We start from the raw sequence: 19,323 nt of genomic DNA on the forward strand, positions 1-19,323 counted from the left end.
GTGTTCGGTTCAAATCCTCTTTGTTCCTCTGACATCATCTTTGTGTTTTACATCCCTCTCATCATTTCTCTTCTTTTTCCTTCCCTGCTATCCATCCCGCTTTGACACCATCTGTAAACATCCTGACGAGCCACACACCGGAGCAGCGAGCCCTGATTGAAAGCGCACGACGAGGCGAGCAACAGTTCATGCATATCGAAGCAACAAAGATGGATGTGAAATATAGCCCATCATAATGAACTTATAAATCAGCCGCTGCATCGGAACTATATTTGAATCTATCGCCCTTGTCATTTTAACACATCTTGTTTGTTGTTTTACAATTTTTTGCCATGTGTTCTATTTTCGTAAAGGTTTTGTTAATTCATCTCAATGTCAGTGTTAAGTTTTAATGTTGTTTCGTTTGTTTCCTTGCTTGTTATTTGATTCTTTTAACTTATTTTGCGGGTAGATGTCTCGCCTACACACATTAAAAATGTATCTTTTCTCGCTGCAAAGATAGTCTAAAACCAAACCAATAAAACAGCAAACAGAGTGTGTCCATTCATAGCTTCTGCAACATAATTTAGGTGCCTATTGACAGACTCAGGCAGGTGTTTTTTTCCACACTCTCCCTTGCCAGGAGCATGCTTTTGAAAGGTTATTATAGCTGTTCTCTGATCGATGCAGAGAGTGCCATGGGCAATGTAATGATCCAGCTGTATCTCTCCCCCCCCCGCTCGCACACACACACACACACACACACACACACACACACACACACACACACCCTAATCTTGCTTTCGCCTCCCCCAACTGTACCCTCTCCTGCTGGAGGACAGCATGCTGGACAGGTCAGGAGGTTAAGAAGGGTTGTTATCCATAAATCTACAGAGGATTTTAAAGTCAAGAGACGCTATTATGATATAAGCAATAGAACGTGATTAACATAAATCCTAGGCTCAGAAGTAGACTGTGTGTGTAATTGTAGCTACCTTCATTCTTATTGGTCCAAAAAAAGCTGATCCGACAAAACCACTGCAAAACCTCAATAGGCTGTAAATCCTATGCATCACATTTGTGTTTTGTTGCTACAGAAATAAAGTACATGAGAGATGTGTTGCTGTCGGTAGGGAATCAAAAAGGGAACATGTGGAACTTCAGTTCTGAATGACTGAATATTTTCATTTTCAGAAAAGCAGACGTTGTGCATCAGCTATTTTCCTGCTACTCCCCAAAAGCCATAGTCTCTTGACATGTAGGTGTGCAGAAAACCACTCATTCAATATATCAAATCTGAGCTCTGCGCTGGCAACGATCACCCATATCTACATCACCACTATCAACGCACACCTTGGCCCTTTACAGGCCTAATGTGTGTGCTGATAAAATGTTCAGGGCTGCTGAGAACTGATGAGGTATCAGCCTGCAACAGTCACAGCCACATTACTTTATTGTAATTATGATAAATCTCCAATCTGAAATACCTGCTTGTTTATGCAGCTGATGAATGAGTTGGCTTTAATTACTTATTGAAATAGAGTGTTTTTTGGCATGTTTTAATTCTGCAAAAAGCCACATGAAAAAACTGATAATAGACTTGATGCAATATGGCAACCACAGTATGAGGTGAATGCTACAGCAGGAAAACAGCTTTTCATTTATATTACCTGTCCAAAAACACAATCCATGTTATAAATCTGATAAGTCAACAGATGAGTTACTATATATTTAATTTTAAGAAAATTACATTGCATCTATATGACTTATTTCCATGGACTGACAGAATATACAGTGCTCTCATCTCCATTTGCTTCAGACAGCAAAACAACAATTTCTGCAGAGCTGGCTCCTGGGCAGAAATCTCTAGTAATGTGTTTACAATAGCTGGCAAGAAAGTACAAAGCCACAATCCAAACACTTATTACCAACTGGGACCTACTGTAAGGTCAATTACAATACATGAAAGTCAAACTGTGTTTTATTCTGCTCCAGAAAACTATAATGGAAACAACATTTGGAGGAAAAACTAATCACACTCAAAATCATAATACTAAAGGAGTGAAAAGAAACTGTTAAAATAGTCGAACGTGGCACTTAATCGTGCCACAGAACACCTTTTGTGATGTGTGTAGGCGTGCATGTTTGCTGGGATGGACATATTAGGGAGACAGAGTTGAGGAGCAGGTCCTCATAAAAACACATCTCCCTTTCGTCTACAAAGACCTTTCTGCTCTGCATGTCTTTTTCATGCTCCACCTTCGCTACCTCTTCTCTCTCATAAGCTCTCCTGGGGGTCTGCACAGCCAGGAAGCCATAACAAATCCATCCTGAAGGCTTTCGACACTCAAGCCATCATCCTGCTCCAACACCACTCCCATCCACCAGTCACCTGTCATATTCCATGTGTAGGTGGGGGGCAGAGAGTGCAGGGCAGGCTGTGTGTCCAGAGTGTATACATGATAATAGTGGCAAAATGCCAACACTAACATGACCACCACATACATTGTCTCTTGCAGCAGTTGTTGATCACTTCTGCCCCCTTCCAGCCAGTTAACAGAAGCGAGGAGTCAGCAGTCAATGGCAGTATAAAACAGTAAAGCAGAGAAAATAGGTATTTCAAAGATTTAAATTACCATAATCATGAGAGGAGCTTGAGCAAACAGTCATAAATGTGCACAAGAAGTCTTAGGCTGATGGGTGCAGTAGTATGTGAGATTAGCATTTGCAACCAAATGCATGAGCCCATTCAGGGCCGGAGATAATAAATACTATATTTGCTTCTTTGAAATGATTAATAATGTCCAATAACACATTACACAATTATAAAAGTCCACAGATGGTTATTGCTTAATATAAATATTCCTCTTTATGAGACTAAAGGTCTTCACTGGGTATAGCGATCTCACTCCCATCTTCCATCTCCCGCAGTAGCCTGGATGTTGAGGTGGCTACAAACCCTCTGCAGCCTACCTCCACTGGTCGGCCCCTCGCTGTCCAGCCTCGTTGTTGTGCATCAGCTGCAAGCTCTGGGTACCTCAGCTTCTTGCGCTTGATGTACACACGCTTGAGCGAAGATGACAACAGGTCTGGTCGCAGGTTGGTGGACGCGATTTCAATTGGGAAGCACAGCTTTTGGTTTAAGTAACTAAATTGTGGTTAGAAAATCTCCCAGTGGGTTACAGAATGTTGATGCAGGAGGAGAAAAAAGAACTTTCAAACATTTAAATTCTTAAAGGCATATAAACAAATTATGTCTGGAACTTTCTACAGCTTTAAATTTGTGCTCAGGAAATTATAATTATGCTGCTGCTGTTTTCCACTGCTTATTAACTGATAGCTCATCATGCCGCCCTGGAGTTGGTGTTCTCTCTCTATTTGTTTGGCTTGACTGCAATTTCAGATCCATGCACATCAGGACTGGGCAGGTCCTCTGTGGGTCCTGTTCGGACTGGGTCCAATATTTTGGAAATTCTTGGATATGTAATAAGCAAGATTTTGGAAATTTACACGTGAAATATCATATCCTTTTCTGAACAAAGTCGTGTAATACTCATTGAGTCTTAATGGGCACTGTTGGCAACTGTTAGTGTGGGTATTGGTATTGACCCAGTGATGCTGTTGCAGAACTTTCACCCAATGTTGTTGATGCCTGTTTAGAATCTGCTGATAACCTTATGTCTTATCCTGATATACGTGCTGAACTGAACCTTACGTGCACAAAGCATACATTTTTGAGGATGCATACAAACAACACAGAATGCAGGGTACTTGGGGTTGTTCAAAGTCACTATATGCAAGGCTTCAGGGCTAAGCTGTAACTTGTACACATGTAAGGGTAGAGATATACAGTACAGCAGCACTGATTGGACATTTCCACAGGCCCTACAGTGGTTAAACATGCCTGATTGCACACAGACAACTGGCTATTGGAACGGATCGATCAAGTGCAGCTGGAACAAATCACACAGCCAACCCGTCTCTAATCCTCTTCTCTCTGTTTCTCCTTCACACCCTCTTCTCTCTCTATATATTCACCCATTTTAACTTCCTGTCTCATTTTTCTCCCTTTTGTCACTTGCCCCCGAAACTGTGTCCTCGTCTCTCACACACAGTATTCACCTGCTCTTTTTACCCACCTCACCCAGCCCGCTGTATGCATTACTGCATTACCCCTCTCTGCTTCAAAGTAATTCTCATTTTGTTTTAATAAGATAGATTAGGGAGAAATATATATGAGGATGGAATCTAGGACAAGACCTCTCTGATAAAGTAACTCTAATAATATGCAATATCACACTCATATAGTGCCAGCACAAGTGGCATTATCCACAATCACTCTTCCAGTGCTAATGGAATCATTGATGGATGTCCCAGTTAGCCCCACAGAGCAAACCTCAGCTGTAACAGATGACCAGAGCATATTAGACATTTGTTGGCCCTTTTGATTTGTTTCTCTTCGCGACAGATATTGAGTTGTGAGGTTTCTTATTACACATGCTGCAACCACCTTAGTACCTCAGTTTATCTCTAGTCTCCCCCTCACACCCCCCTTTTCTGCAGAAGACATAATGAATATCCCAATTGACAGCGTCTGGGCAGTAATTAGTGTAACAGTGTAGCCTCATCTTCTGTGAAGGTTATTTCTGAAAGGGATATGTGTTATGAAATCACAAACCATCCTCTGTCTCAACCTCATGTCAACCTGCCAATTTGTAAGTAATGAGAATCTTAGCTGGCATTTCTGTTTCTTCACAGTCAAGAAACAAGTTTTTCCTATTGATCCCTTTATTTATACAGTCAGGTGTATACTAGCCAGGAAAAACAATTTTGGAGGTAACCAATTTGAGAATGAAAATAGAATTGCCTGCTTATGAGTTACCCTCTAGCCAGTCCTGTTTTAGTAAATTCATGCCCTCTTTTTATTACTGTGTGTGGATTATTTCTGCAGAGGTTGTGCAAGTTAATTATTTTTTCTGTTGTTTTCCAAAAAACCTGTAAGTTAATTTTCCTCATCAACAAAGTTCCAAACTGATTTGTTGACATAATTGCAATGCAGTTTTCTGCAACTGATTCAATTAATGTAAATTGCCTATTAGTGTAGTATGTTAAAGGCAGAGTTATTTTTGGGAAATACCCTTATTTCATTTCTTGCCCGGTACTAGATGGAAAGAATGACACCTCTCTCATGTCTGTATGCTAAAAAAAAGTACAGCATGGAGATTATTAGCTTAGCTTAGCATAAAGATATATTAGAATTTTTGTGCATCACTACTTCATTACATCATAATATATTCTAAAATCTATTTAATCATGAGAGGTAAAACTGTAAAGTCAAAAGCATTCAGACATTGAAAACTGCTGAATTTACTTAAATAACTAAAACACAACTTTGTAATTAGTTTTGAACATGTGCACAAATAAAAGGAAGATAAACTCTCCTTTTGAAACAAGAAAGATCTATCCTGCAGCTGTGTTACCAAGTACAAAGAAACTACAATTCATAGAAACCTGATAGAACATAATGAGATTTGTCTGCTTGCATAATTTAACATTTTCTCCTGTCTATTTCTGGTGGTTGTGATTGTTTGCTGTCAGTGAAGGGAAGTAACGGTGGCAGATTCTTCCTACTCCTGTACAATTACAATAATTTACAATAAGCTGCAATCCTTTCCACTATGTCAATGCTTTATTAAAAAGTGAGTTGGCAACACGTAAATGCCATTACAGTCACTGGACAGATCCTCAGCTACACTGCATAAAAAACACATCTGACAGCACCAAAAAAATCAGACCTTACATCTTTCAAGTTATTCAGTGTTGAGTAGCAGGTGATAATTTAATATTAAGAGACATACAGGATTCCCTGTGATTAGCTAGTCTTTCACAGTTATGTCTGAAAAGCCAATTGTCACCAGGTTTGTGCTTATTTCACCAGGCAGCAGAGGATTCATCTTTTACAGCAGAGGAGCAGAGCACCGATAAATGTCTTAAATTATAGTTGTGCAGACAAGAGCACAGAGTTCCGAATGTTATAAAACATTTTCCACTGTGGAGTTATACCATGCCGTTTTGCATACTGAGCTTGTGTTTCAAAAGAAGAGTCATTTTCCATTTGGGTTTTAAAGGCTTATCAGGATGCAAAAACCCAACCTGTGTGTAGCGATCAGGATTCCCCCCCCCCCTTACATGTCACTGATAAATCAATAGTAAAGCAATCAGCAAATAATGCATGATGTCGCTTTTTCAAAGTGCTTTATAACCTATTAGCTTCATCCCGAATATCATTTCGTGGGTCAACGTCAAGGTGAAGTTATTTAGTCAACAATCAACCTGACAGATGGAGCGGTATAATAACTGAATTGTAATATTTGGATGTCTGCTACCATTAGAGCTGGATTCATTCATTTTTCAAAGGCACAGATGTTGCAGGTTTAGGGTTGATGAACTTCATTTTGCTCATTAAGTGTCTTTGTTGAACTATTATTTTTCAGATATTACTCATTTACTCAGTTATTGACTGTTTTCTCATTAATTAGCTCCATCAGTCATGCAGTTTGATTTATTGACACAAACCTCATTGGTGTTAGTCCTTGAAATGAGTTAAATATTGATAAGATTTGGATATTATTCGTTTTAAATCTAATCAATGCCTTTTGTTTATTAGTTTTTTAGCCAGAGATTGAAGCCTGTATTGACTTTGGTGATCTGACTTGCGCACTACTATGTGGTTGACAATTTTGTTTTTTTGTGATATGTCTCAATAATTATTTGATGATTTCCATAACTTTGGTACACATATTGAAGTCCGCCTCAAGGTGAATAATAATAACTTTAATGACTCACAAGGTTTTGTATGGCGCCACCAACCAGTCAAATATGATATATATATATATATATATGGACATGGTAAATATTTTACTTCCTGTTCATAAGCGTGTTAGTATTGTCAGTGTGAGCATGTTAGCGTGCTAATATTAGCACTGAGGTTAAAGGACCACTGTGCCTGGGTACAGCCTCACAGAGCTGCTAGCACGGCTGCAGACTCTTCTCTAAACATCAGTGTACCTACAAACCATGTAATCCAAAAATGCACAGCTATATAAGAAACTGTTGTAAATATTTCCTGTGTCCCTTGGTGTGAGACTTGTGTGCTCTAATGGCTGGAAAAGTAGAGGAAACAGAAGACATTTCCACAAACAATTTCCCCAAGAATCATGTAATACTGTGGTATCGATCAGCCAGCCTGAGATTACCACTTTGCCATGCCTATACCCTTGCAAAGCTCCAGATCAATAGTGCTGAAGAAGCAGATAAAGATAGCCCAAACTATCACATTGCCGAACCGAGCGCAATCTAAAAATGTTGAGAGGAAAAAGCAACAGGGCATTCCCTGTGGCTGAAATAAAGCGAAGAGAAACCTAATCCTCCACTGAGCCACAGAGAGACAACAGATTTGGAGCAGTCTATCTGAGAGGCGCTGGATCTTGCTCTGAAAGAAATGTCAGTATGTAGCAGATTCATCATGTTTGATTTAATGTTCTAATGAGCTTCATTTAAAGGAAAATAGTGTTTTTTATCTTCCCTTATAATCCATAAGTCATTCATTTAAAAAATACATAAGCTGCTTTGTGGAAGCAAGAAATCTTTGAACAAAAAAGGCTTTAAAGCTAAAAAAAGCTTCCTCTCATTAGATGTAACTCTTGTGCAGAGGACCAAGTCCTTTGCATCTCATTTGTATGTGGAACAAATGAGAAGAGAGACTTGAGCAAACGCAAGCTCTTGACTCTGTAACAAAGGTAAAAAAGAAAATACGAAAGGCCTAATCATTGCACACTTTGATGCAGATTCATGATTTTACTGATCCTGAATGCAAACTATATGCAGATGACGAGAACCAACGCTAAATTTTGCAACATCCCTCCTCTATCACAATCTTAAAGCATCTGTCAAATGTGCCTACTACAGGCCATATGCTCACATAATTAGACCTAGAGTCTGATTTGAGTGGGGTGGTTCTAGCCGGTCCATCTTTATCCTTGGCTGTGGGACAGCATCAGGTTCATACCGGGTTACATCTAGACTTTCCTCTGGTCTCAGAAGAGTTCCTCTCAGGGAGTGAACTGCTGAGTGATGAATAAAAGCACAAGCATGATTCGCAGTCAGTGCTGTTTTCATGGCTCAGATGAAAACGATAAGGTAGAGCAGCTTTGAGAAAATCTCATCATTAGTCCTCTCACAGGCCAGGATTTAATTATCTACACATCCAAATCGCCCGCTTCCCCCTTCTCAGCAGATTATTCTGCTCCTGAAGGATAATAACCGTGATGCCTTTCGCCGCGTTCCTTGCCTGCATAGTAAAACAGCAAAATAAGGATGTCCCCTTCATGTGTGTGTGACTCCCCACATACTCGTCTTGTTTCATTTTCCTTAATAGGGGGATGGTCGGATTGGTTGGTTGATGAATAGTTGTGTGTGCTGCTTGTCGGTGCATGTGCTTGCGTGCGTGTACAAGTGTGTTGGAAAGTCCTAGAAACAGGTTCATGTAAAATTAATCTTCAGACAGAAAATTGACCCAGATGTAGTGGAATCTCATTGTGCCTAACTACATCAAATGGATCCCATGACAAAGACAGAGTGTAACAGTGACAAGAGGAGCTAAACAAGGCTTGCTGATTAAGAGCTAATGGTTCAAAAAAAAAGGAAAAAGGAGGACACAAGAATAACAGAGGGAGGGAAAAGGGAGCATCAACGGTGAGCTGAAGTGAGAAGAAGAAAGTGAAGACAGAGAAGAGAGCTTACACCTCCTTGGAGAGCATTTTAATGCAGCTGCCTTATGTCTTAATGTTGATCACACTGACTCTGGTGGGACCTCATTAGCTCAAGGCAAAGAAATGTGTTCAGCCATCTATTGCCTTGCAGGGAGATACACAAGTTATAGTGTAATAACATTAGCTCATGGCTGCAGCCCGCGAGTACAAATACCAAGCTCCCCAGACCAGTTAGTCTTGTCTGCCTAGTGAGAATGGTCAGGAGGGTTCATTCTTACAGGACATTTGCGATTTCTTGCAACTTGGGTCTTATTTCCATTGTCCAGGCCATCATTTCTAGCGGTTATGATAATGTTGTACGGAAATAATTGCTGTGGTCCAGGTACAAGGCAATATCCCTAATGGCAAGCAGACACCGTATAAATTAATTAAGCAAGACCAATTTTGGGCCCTGACTAAGTTTAGAATCAGGCAGAATTTCCACCTGATTGGTTGTTGTTGACTCTAATTATGAGGAGTGTCACCATGGGTGAAATTAGGGGACCCCAGGGCTTTTGAGCTCTTACACCTCCAAAAACTAGGTTTTGACCAAAAAACCAAACACTGGCTCATAATGGTGAAAATTCTGAAATAAATTTGCAATTAATAAAATTACAATAAATAACTCACATGCAGTGAACTTAGGGTTTGGAGCACATTATTTTATGATTTGATTGTCAGAATTCAGTGGCTGCCTTGCAGTTTGAGCAGCTCTGTAATCCACTTTGCCTCTCATCAGCTGTTAAAAGATTTGTTATAATCTGTAGTGAGCTTGGTTTAATATTTCTGGAGTATCATTTTACATGTTGTGCCTCAGTGTAGTTTTGACTAAGAGTGTGCAGAGATAGAAATAAAACTGAGCTTAGAATAGACCATATTGATTGCATCTTCTCAGCCATCTGCAGGTCCATGTTCTTTTTTTCCCTCTTGATTTCCATTCAAAGTATTGCACAAAGTAACGTTGCCTTTCCCTCTTTTTTTTTGTAAATTAGTATAATTTGGCTTTGCAGAAAGGTGCAGGGTGAATTGAAGCAACTTACAAGAATAATAAAATCATACAGTCTCTGCTCATCTGAAAAAAGGTCTAAAGGGGCAAGAAACATGTTCAGTCTGGTGATGAAACAGGTTGTAAAATAGATTATCTGAACCACTTTATTTGGGGGTACAACTGAAAGTCAGAGAGCCTGATAAGTCACTAAAAACCTCTCATTGTACAGGAAAACTATGTGCCCAAAAATAGTGCAAATACAATGTCACAAGTTAAACCGAAGTTGGTCTGTAAGCTGTGATGGACGTGCACAACACAATTTGGATAATAATTTTATCTTTCACCTTCATATTCTCTCCTAATTAAGTTTCGACTGCCTGTCTTTGTTTTGCCCATCAGCCTCCCTTTTAGTGATGATATCGCCTTCTCAGATATCAGCAATTAATTTGGTGAGCATGATGTAATGCTGTTATTACCAATAGGACCAAATGCAAAAGCTACAAAATAAGATCAAAGTTGTAAAAAAGCTGGAACTATCCTTTAAAGACTTGAGTTCACCTAAATGACTTTTAAAAAATGACAGTGGGCACATTATATTTCTCTCTCTTCGGTATATCAAAGGACTATCACACAACACACACACACACACACACACACACACACACACACACACACACACAACCATGTCTGATCGCAGCTGATTGTCAGTAGTGGTATCAAAGCCTGTCACGTACCTATTTCCTCGATGTGTCTGTCATCACTCATCTGACCCCATTTCATTAGAAGCCGAGCAACATGATAGCTTGTCTCGTAGACCGCACGGTCCTCCATCAGAGAATCAATGATGGGCAGCAGAATGCCTGACTGGTGGATTGTGGTCCAAATGGAGATCAGTGATATGCTGAAACGCCAGCTTGAGGCTTCGAGCTAATGGTTCAATCACTTTTATCATCTCACTTCCCATCATTTTCATGCAGAGCAGGTTTATAGTGTAGTAAGTTAAAAAGGAACATAGAACTGACCATGACAGCTATTTGAAAATCATTTTTGTTTTGTTTTTGTGCCATAAAATGGCTTCCAATAACTTACAATACATCACGGTAGAAATTAATAAATGCCACGCTATGAACAGGTATTGAAAAGTCATTGAGTTAAAGTCAATATAGGCCTGGAGCTAACACAATTAAAGTAATGAGCAGTACAGTTAGCTGACTATAGTAGTGATTAACTAAAAGCTTTAAGCTAAGGTTTTTAAAATTCAAATCATAATAGTGTTAAATGTAACCGGTAGAGTGTTTCATTATTTTTTTCTGTGGCTGGTTAAACTCCTGAAGGGTTGTGCAACATATTAAGTATGTTGAAGTTAAGTTTTTCAAATTTTAATTTCATTGGTGTAGTAAATCTGATATAAAATGAAAGGTGTTCCTCACTATAATATTGTGTGAAATAATATGATTACGCCAACTAGTTCATGGCTTAACGTAATGAATGTATTATTCTTTATGGTTGTAAAATAATTTATACTGTATGCATTGTCAATTTAAAGGACAAAACCTTTAATTATCAATTATTTTGTTCAAAAAGGTTATTTTGATATTGTGATATATATTTCTTTAACGATTCCTGGTGGTTCAGAAAGACAATCAACTAATAATCAATTATGGCAATAACTACAGGTTAGGGTTTTTGAGTTGATGGAAGTTGAGGGCGAGCTAAACCAGTCGAGCCCTCTAGATCCTTGGATCCTTAATTGAAGATCCTTGAGTCAGGAACTCCCAACCAAGGCTAGTACTGCTTAACTCCCAGCCCCACTCTCACACACCCCAAATCCTAGACTGGGACTTACAGCCCCATTTGATCTGACTTGGAAGAGGCTGTATTCTTTATCAAATTAGACTCTGTGGAGTATCATCATACAGTCACTACTGTAAGGTTGGAGATCTGTTATAATTGTGACTTAAAAAGGGATAGGAAAAATGTTGAAATGGATGTTTTATTTTAATATTGTTACCCACCTTGCCTTAGATCTGAAATTGAGAATTGAGATTATAGAGTATAAGGTGCAACCAGCCAGACAGAGAAGTGAAAGTGAAAAAGCTCAGAGGTTAAATACTAAGTGGTAGCAAAATAAATTTGTTGTTGAATACTTGCTGAATATAAGTCTCTGTTGGAGAAAGGGTGTATTTTTGTATATTAAAGTAGGTTTTAACACAACTATCAATGTCGTAGAACTGAACATATGGCCATTTAACTTTTATTTTACCAGCGGTTATAGGACTTAGTGGCATCCTGTGGGAAAATTGCAGATTGCAACCAACTTCCAAGTGCATAGGAGAAACTATAATGGCTACAAAACCTGCGATAAACACAATAGGTCCTATATAGAGCCAGTTTTTGGTTTGTACTTTCTGGCCAAATTGTAGAAACATGCCGGTTAAACATGGGGGACTCCGTAGAAGAGGACCGCTACCTCTGTACATAAAAATGGCTCATTCTAAGGTAATGAAAACACAATGATTCTTATTTTCAAGTCATTACACACAATAAAAACATATCTATGTATATTGTATTCCATTTCTGCCAAGAGATACTCCTAAATGTTACACGCTGGGCCTTCAAGTTTCTAAAATATAACAGTTCTTGGTCTCTGGTGTGGTCATTAGATATTGCAAATTAAATAGCATTTTCTACCTCCTGTTTGAGTCTGATATCTTATGAATCTGACCCTGTGCAACCACAAGTAACTTTGGTAACTATATAGACCTTTTTCACAGCCGCCATATTGAAACAAACTATACCATAGCTCTTGAGGGGGATAACTGCCATGGGGGGAAGTAGACTGACTGTGTGCACAATATAGAGAAATGAATAATGGTGATTCGGCACACACTGACTGGGATGAAAGTTTATTTTATGTATATTTTCTGATCTGAAGTAAATTATATTGTGCAGCCACACTTCAATTGTGATAATAGCAGTATCTTTAATAAAATGAATTAGTGATGAAGCACCCTCATGCACAAATAATACATTCAACAGTAGCTTAAGTTTCTGCATAATCCATGATGATGAAGGCATAGAAAAACGGAAATGCATGGAAATATTAGCATATTGTCAATATTTTAGAAGCCCCCCCAAAAATTTCACAAATCATGTTTTCATTGGAGCTCATGTCTTATTAAGAGATGCCCAGCTCCCCCTGGCTCCCCTGTAGTTCGAACCCTAAAGAAATAGTTAACTCACAGGTGTTATCAGTGATACTAAGTAAGGTTCCATTCTATTCGGGTCAAGCAGAGTCAATGTGATGCTATTGTCCATGTTGGCTCACTGGAAAGGTATTCAGTCCAGACGAAATTACCTGTGATTGCTACACATAACAGATATATATTTTTTTTTTCCACAGAATTTCATTTATTGATTTCTGTTGGGACATAAAGAGAATTTCAACAAATAGAAAAAGAAATGCTTCTTAAACTCTTTTGCTACCCTAGCTTTAAGCACACAGACATAAGTGGTACTCTCACCAAGCAAGCAAATACGCATAACATTTGACTTTATAACCCTGCTTTAAAAGAAAATACCACTGCAATTTAGATATTCTACACATTCCACATTTTTTCTTTACCTGCCTAATCTCCCCATTGTCTTCATCTCCCATTCTCCTTTCTCTCACTCCCTTTGTGTTTTTTCCCAGAGGTGTAGCCCTGTGGATTCATGCGAGACTCTGTTATTGCGCCAGGGAAGCTGCTGTCGCACAGAGATATGCTGAAGGTCGTCTGAGGGTGGCTGACTGGATGTAAGTGCAGAGACCAGTCGAGGACAGACGCAGATACAGATTCACTCATGTACTACTCTAAGTAATACCCCATAAGCTGCCCACAAGAGACACACACGGCCCTCAACACACCACGCCACCCAATTTCAGCCTTTATTACAGTGTGGTGAAGGAGAGGACACAAACAGTCCCACACACACACACACACACACACACACTCACTGAGCAATCCGATACAGTCCTCTGTTGCGATGCATTTGGTCAGAGTCATGTGAGGTCAGCCATAGTTCCCTGTTCTGTGATGAATGGTACAGTATTGGACTGTTCACAGCTCAATGTGACCTGCTGTGCAGTAAACATTTAATGAGCACAGTCACACTTCATTCATCTTTATGTGCACCTCAGCATATTTAATAAACAGTAAAAACTGGGACAGATTGATGTTGTAGGCGATGAGGAAACACAGACATATTTTGACCTGTCAGAATGCCGTTGTTGTCTCGCTCTCCTATGGCAGCAGAGGTTCTTTAGTGTCCTGAGGTCAGTCTGGCAGCGTAAGCCTGTGAGCCTCGGCTCAGGCCGGAAAAAACTTGAAGCTGCAGACGTTTGCAAATCTCAGGTACAGAGGGAGTGTAGCAAGTCATATATAAAAAGACAGCCAATTGAGAGGCGTAGAGCTCTTGTTGCTAAATACAGTACTTTTAATTTTTCACTCATTGACAGAAGACCTAAAGGAGTGTTTTGAGCACTGCACATTGTTTAATTCTTTTACACATGTTCAGCTCTAATGCACATTTAGAGACCAGTGTGAATCACATTTTCATATAATACTGCTGCAATAATACCTCTATAAATTACAGAGGGAAAACATCTGTTCAGAGAGGTCTGTTGGCATTCTTCCTTGGTGTATTTCACTTTATTTTATTCTGATTTATTTACTAAATTCTTCATTCCTCAGCAGGAATACCAAACTGCCTGGAGCTTTTCATCTTCTTGCATCTATGTTGCTGGACCTATTGCCGGCTATCATTTCTTACAGCCTGCTGTGAAAGTCCCAGTAGTCCAGGCGGTCAGTATGCCTCTGAACTACCTTAGCTCTGCAGGGCGATCAGCCTTAGTTTCAGTGCTAATGGAGAAAATGTCTAATGCGTGTTGTCATCACAAACTCCCAAGATGCTCTAAAATATCTGGAGCATAACGTTACACAGATAGGTAGCTAAAACACTTATCCTCATTAGTAACTGCTGCCAAGAACACAAGACTGGCGATGATTAGTACATTGACTTTACACAGGGGAAACAGAAAGGGGAGGCAGTGTAATTTCATTGTTATATTTATTGTCTGTTCTGCTTGGTAATCACTGGAGAACCCAGACATGTGTTCTGTCAAAGTCACCACCTGAAAATTGCTCTGGTGTGTTCTGGCTCAATATAAAATGTCAGTTGTAACATCATCTACGCATTCACATAGCCACACTCCATTTAGTAGTATAATAATCTTGATGAAACCAATGCGAATTACTTTCAGTTTCCAGACACTTTTTTCAGGGTATTTTACATTCAAGTCATTTACAGCAGCGGATATGTTAAGAAACATCCATTTGCATAAAAAAGAGCAAAGAGGCGCCCGGTTAGCTCAGCGGGTAGAGCTGGTGACCCATGTACCGAGGCTGAGTCCTTGCTGCAGCGGCCAAGGGTTCGAATCCAACCTGCGGCCCTTTGCTGCGTGTCATCCCCTTTCCCTCTGCCCCCTTTCCTGTCTGTCTTCAACTGTCACTTTCATAAAGGCAATAAAAGCCCCAAACAATAAAAAAAAAAAAAAAAAAAAACAAGAGCAAAGAAGGAAAGCAATCCCAATTAGTAAGTAAATACAGCACTGTCATAATTGTATTACAAGCAGATTATTTACAGGTTTACAGATTATTTAACAAAATAGTGCAACAACAACTGGCATTTATCTATCACCTTTTAACAACAGTTTCCTATTACACATCTATTAGATACAGAGCAACGCAGTCATTTGGAGTCATGTTTTTTCGGCAAGTGTAAGTCTTTTAACCCTCTCTGTATTGGTCTTAACCTCTGAGGGAAATGCTCCATTATACACCAGCTAGTTCCTTACTTTGTCTGGCTGCTGTTTGCTGGTCAGGTAGCACACAATGATTTTTCACTAAAAACAGCTGCCTCTTTTGGCTAAAAACGACACTGATGAGAGTGACCCTAACAGTAAATTTGCGGGCCAGAAAACAAAAAATAATGAGCCAAAAAAACACTATAACACCCTGTAGAGCTAAGAGAAACTGTATCGGGTGATGATTATCTGTCGGTTGTTCACTATGTCCGCCTTTGGCCTAGGTAGCCATGTGATCCATTGTTAATACTAAAATATTGATAATAGCCGCTTTAAGAGTTTAGTGTGCTTGAAACAAACTACAAACTAGGACATATCACTGAAGGCATTCATGTGGTTGCCTTACTTTCACACCTCCATACATTTGGACAATTACTGTATAAAGGGGCATTTTTTAACTGTTGAAGGAAGTTGGATGCAGCCACTCTACCGTCGTAGAACAAACACTGCAACAAACACCAAGAAATCTGTGACGGCCGGAGAAAGATCAAGGAAGTCGGTCACGGATTGACGGAATCAATTCAACCATTCCCATCAATCTCCATCCGCTGAGGAGGCCCACAAGAGGCATCTGCAGGCTTTGGAAAAAACAAGTAAATTGGCCTTTATAATGTGGGATGGCTGGATGGATGGAGTCTACAATCACCACACCAATCCGCCAATGTGTATAAAGAAGCTACTTCATTATAAAGTCTCCTTTTGATTCCAGTTTTAAGAAACCCTCATTCAGTTTCTGTCATCAGTGCTGTGAGTGCACCACATTTGCATTTTGTTTCCGGTCAATGAGGCAAATTTTTTCAAACGTTTGCTTATCTTATGTCATCAGCACTGTTGGCTTTTCTCTTGATAAATGCACAAATGAGCAAACTGAATGCATTGCTGTCTGACTGTCAGAGATGGGACTGTTCAGAAGCTGCGCTGAAAAGAGAGTAAACACTTCTAAAGAAGTGCTTCAAATGAGGGCTCTTTGAACTTACTGTCACATCCTGAAACTAAATAAATAAGAAATATGCTATGGAACCAGAAATAAATAAGACTGCTTTCTTACCCAGTTGTGTCATATGCTCTCATTTTCACCATTAACTGACAACGCGTGAGTGTATTTTCTGCAAAAATGTGTATTCTCCTTTCTTCTGCCTTGCACAGTAGTGGGAACTTACACCAAGGCCAACTCTCACACTCAAAAAGATGCAACTTCACTGAAGAAAATAAAACAGAATCCGACACCTCAACTGTTAGCTGTGACTGGAAGAGGTGTGTAAAAATGTGAGTTTCACCCTGAGTTGTGAAAATATGTGTCTATAGATGGATGAGTCACTGCAAGGGAGACAGACAGAGAAGAAAAGAAAAAGAGCAAATAGAGAGTAAGAGATTTTGTGTGTTTGTCTTGAAGTGAGTCGGATTAGTTGCTGAACCAATTCCACTGGGGCTTTGACTTTGACACTTTTGTAATACATGATACACATTCAGGTGATGAAAATGAGCCAGGATGTGATAACAACAAACATTTTTAAGGAGCATCAGCCTCGAGTAGTCATTGAAGCTTTGTGATCATCAATCAAACTCCTTCATTCTTTACACAGGCATTTTCTACTTGCTCTGCCATTCTGTTGGATTCCCTGACTTAACCTCATTACCAGGGTATCGAATCATCTGAGAGGGAGAGACACAACACACAATTCACAATCCAAAAATGATAGCTACATCTAGAACAATGTGTACATTGTGATTCAAAGCCGATTTGAGCTGCTACTGTAATACCAGCATCGCCTGTCTTGTTGACTCTTCTCAGTATCGGCTCATGTCGCCTTCTTAAATTGATGGCAAGGACTGAGATACTGCCAGCCTTTTTTATGACACCACAGGGCATTCTGAAGACTGAGAATGCGATAAACAGTGTTGTACATGGCAGTAGTGACATTTATTTGAGTGTAGGAATGGTGTGGATGGTTTGTAGCATGTATGTCATCGGGGAAACATCGCAAGCCAGCAGAAGAAGAGCCGAGAGAGACAGTGAGAGAGTTTTTTGGTCATTCAGGTTTTCAGAATTTTGCACAGAACTTGATGTATGTAGCTGAATCTCTGACTCTTATACTGATTTTACAATTTTTACACCCCTACTAATTAGGTTTTACATATTTAAAATGTAATTAAGTAATTACTAATCACTTACCAGCAGAAGTAATTAGTTACTTCCTATTTTACTTTCGAAAAAGTAACAAAAACAACTCCAAAGCTATATCTATACGAAACAGAAAAATATATTGATGAAGATATTGTGTTTTAGCAAGCAGCCAGCCTACAGTTAAGGGTATTCCATGACCATTACTACACATTATTCTAACTATATGAACAGACAACATGAGCATAGATTGGCATTCAGAAGTGCAGGAATGATATCAGAAGTTCTTCAACAAAAAAAGTATATACAAGTAATATACATTATTTCTTTATTTATCTAAATTGGTAATAAAATAGAAAAACATTTATGAATTCAGATTATGCTCTATGGTTTATTTCATTGTATTGCAAATAGCAATATTTTTCATAATTTTTCATAATTTTCAAGACAATTTGCGTTGCAACAAAACAAAGAGCTTGTACTTAAAAGAGGGCCTACCTCATATCACATGAATGTGATTTGTAAAATGTCCTATATTGTGATATGTACTGTTATCTGGATATTAAATCCCTACATCAGAATTTTAAATTTTGGCACAGCCCTATGAACAAGTAACATTAGCTTAGAAAAGGGACTGACATGCAGCAATCATAAGAGAGTGGCTAATTGGCAAGAAAGAAGAGACACATAAGACAACTTTTAAATTACTGGAAGGCATATTTATCCTTTTTTGGTAGAGGCTAACCTCCTTACATCTCCCGCCCTTGTGTCAAGTGACTGATCAAAGATACTGATTAAACATCAAACTCCTGGTAAGACATAAAACAAGTTGACCCATGAATCCTTTAAGCAATGTGTTACTCGTATTAGTAAATGTAAAATAATGACTACATTTCAAATTTGAATACCTTAGACTACTCCTACAAACCTACTTTGTAAGTGGTGATCCAGAAAACAACATTGTACATTTCCTTGAAATAATGTTGTTCTCAAGGTCGGGTATTGTTGAGGGGTCACAGTTGAGCTAATAATTTATGCTACTGAATAAAAAACGGGACTATAGGGACCACTGCTTATTCATCCTATATGGAGTTCTGCTCTTTATGACAGCAGGACCTGCCGTGTAATGTGAAAGCAATCCCACACCACAGAGCTTCCTGTAATTGGAAATCACACCAGCAGTCCAGTGTGCATCAATTCAGGTAACATGGGAAAAGAAAGACAAATACCATCTATGTTTCAGCATCTTAGATGGCAAATATTTGTCTCTTTTGGTACTTTTTGCTCCTACAAATTGAATGTTGTGATTGTGTTTGAGAATCTGGCTCTCCGTGGGTGGAAATCAATGACACATCTCAGTTAGCAAGAGGGAGAGAGCAGCAATTAGATGTGAGTCAAAAATCTTTGTTACATGTTTCAAGAAGCTGTAATAGTGAAGATGTGAAACAATTTTGTATAGCGCTGCATAGATTCGCTCTTATTTTCACATTTTAACAGGCAAACGTTTACATAATTCATG

Source organism: Dicentrarchus labrax, unplaced genomic scaffold, assembly GCF_905237075.1.
Source record: "Dicentrarchus labrax unplaced genomic scaffold, dlabrax2021, whole genome shotgun sequence".
Classification (NCBI taxonomy): Eukaryota; Metazoa; Chordata; class Actinopteri; family Moronidae; genus Dicentrarchus; species Dicentrarchus labrax.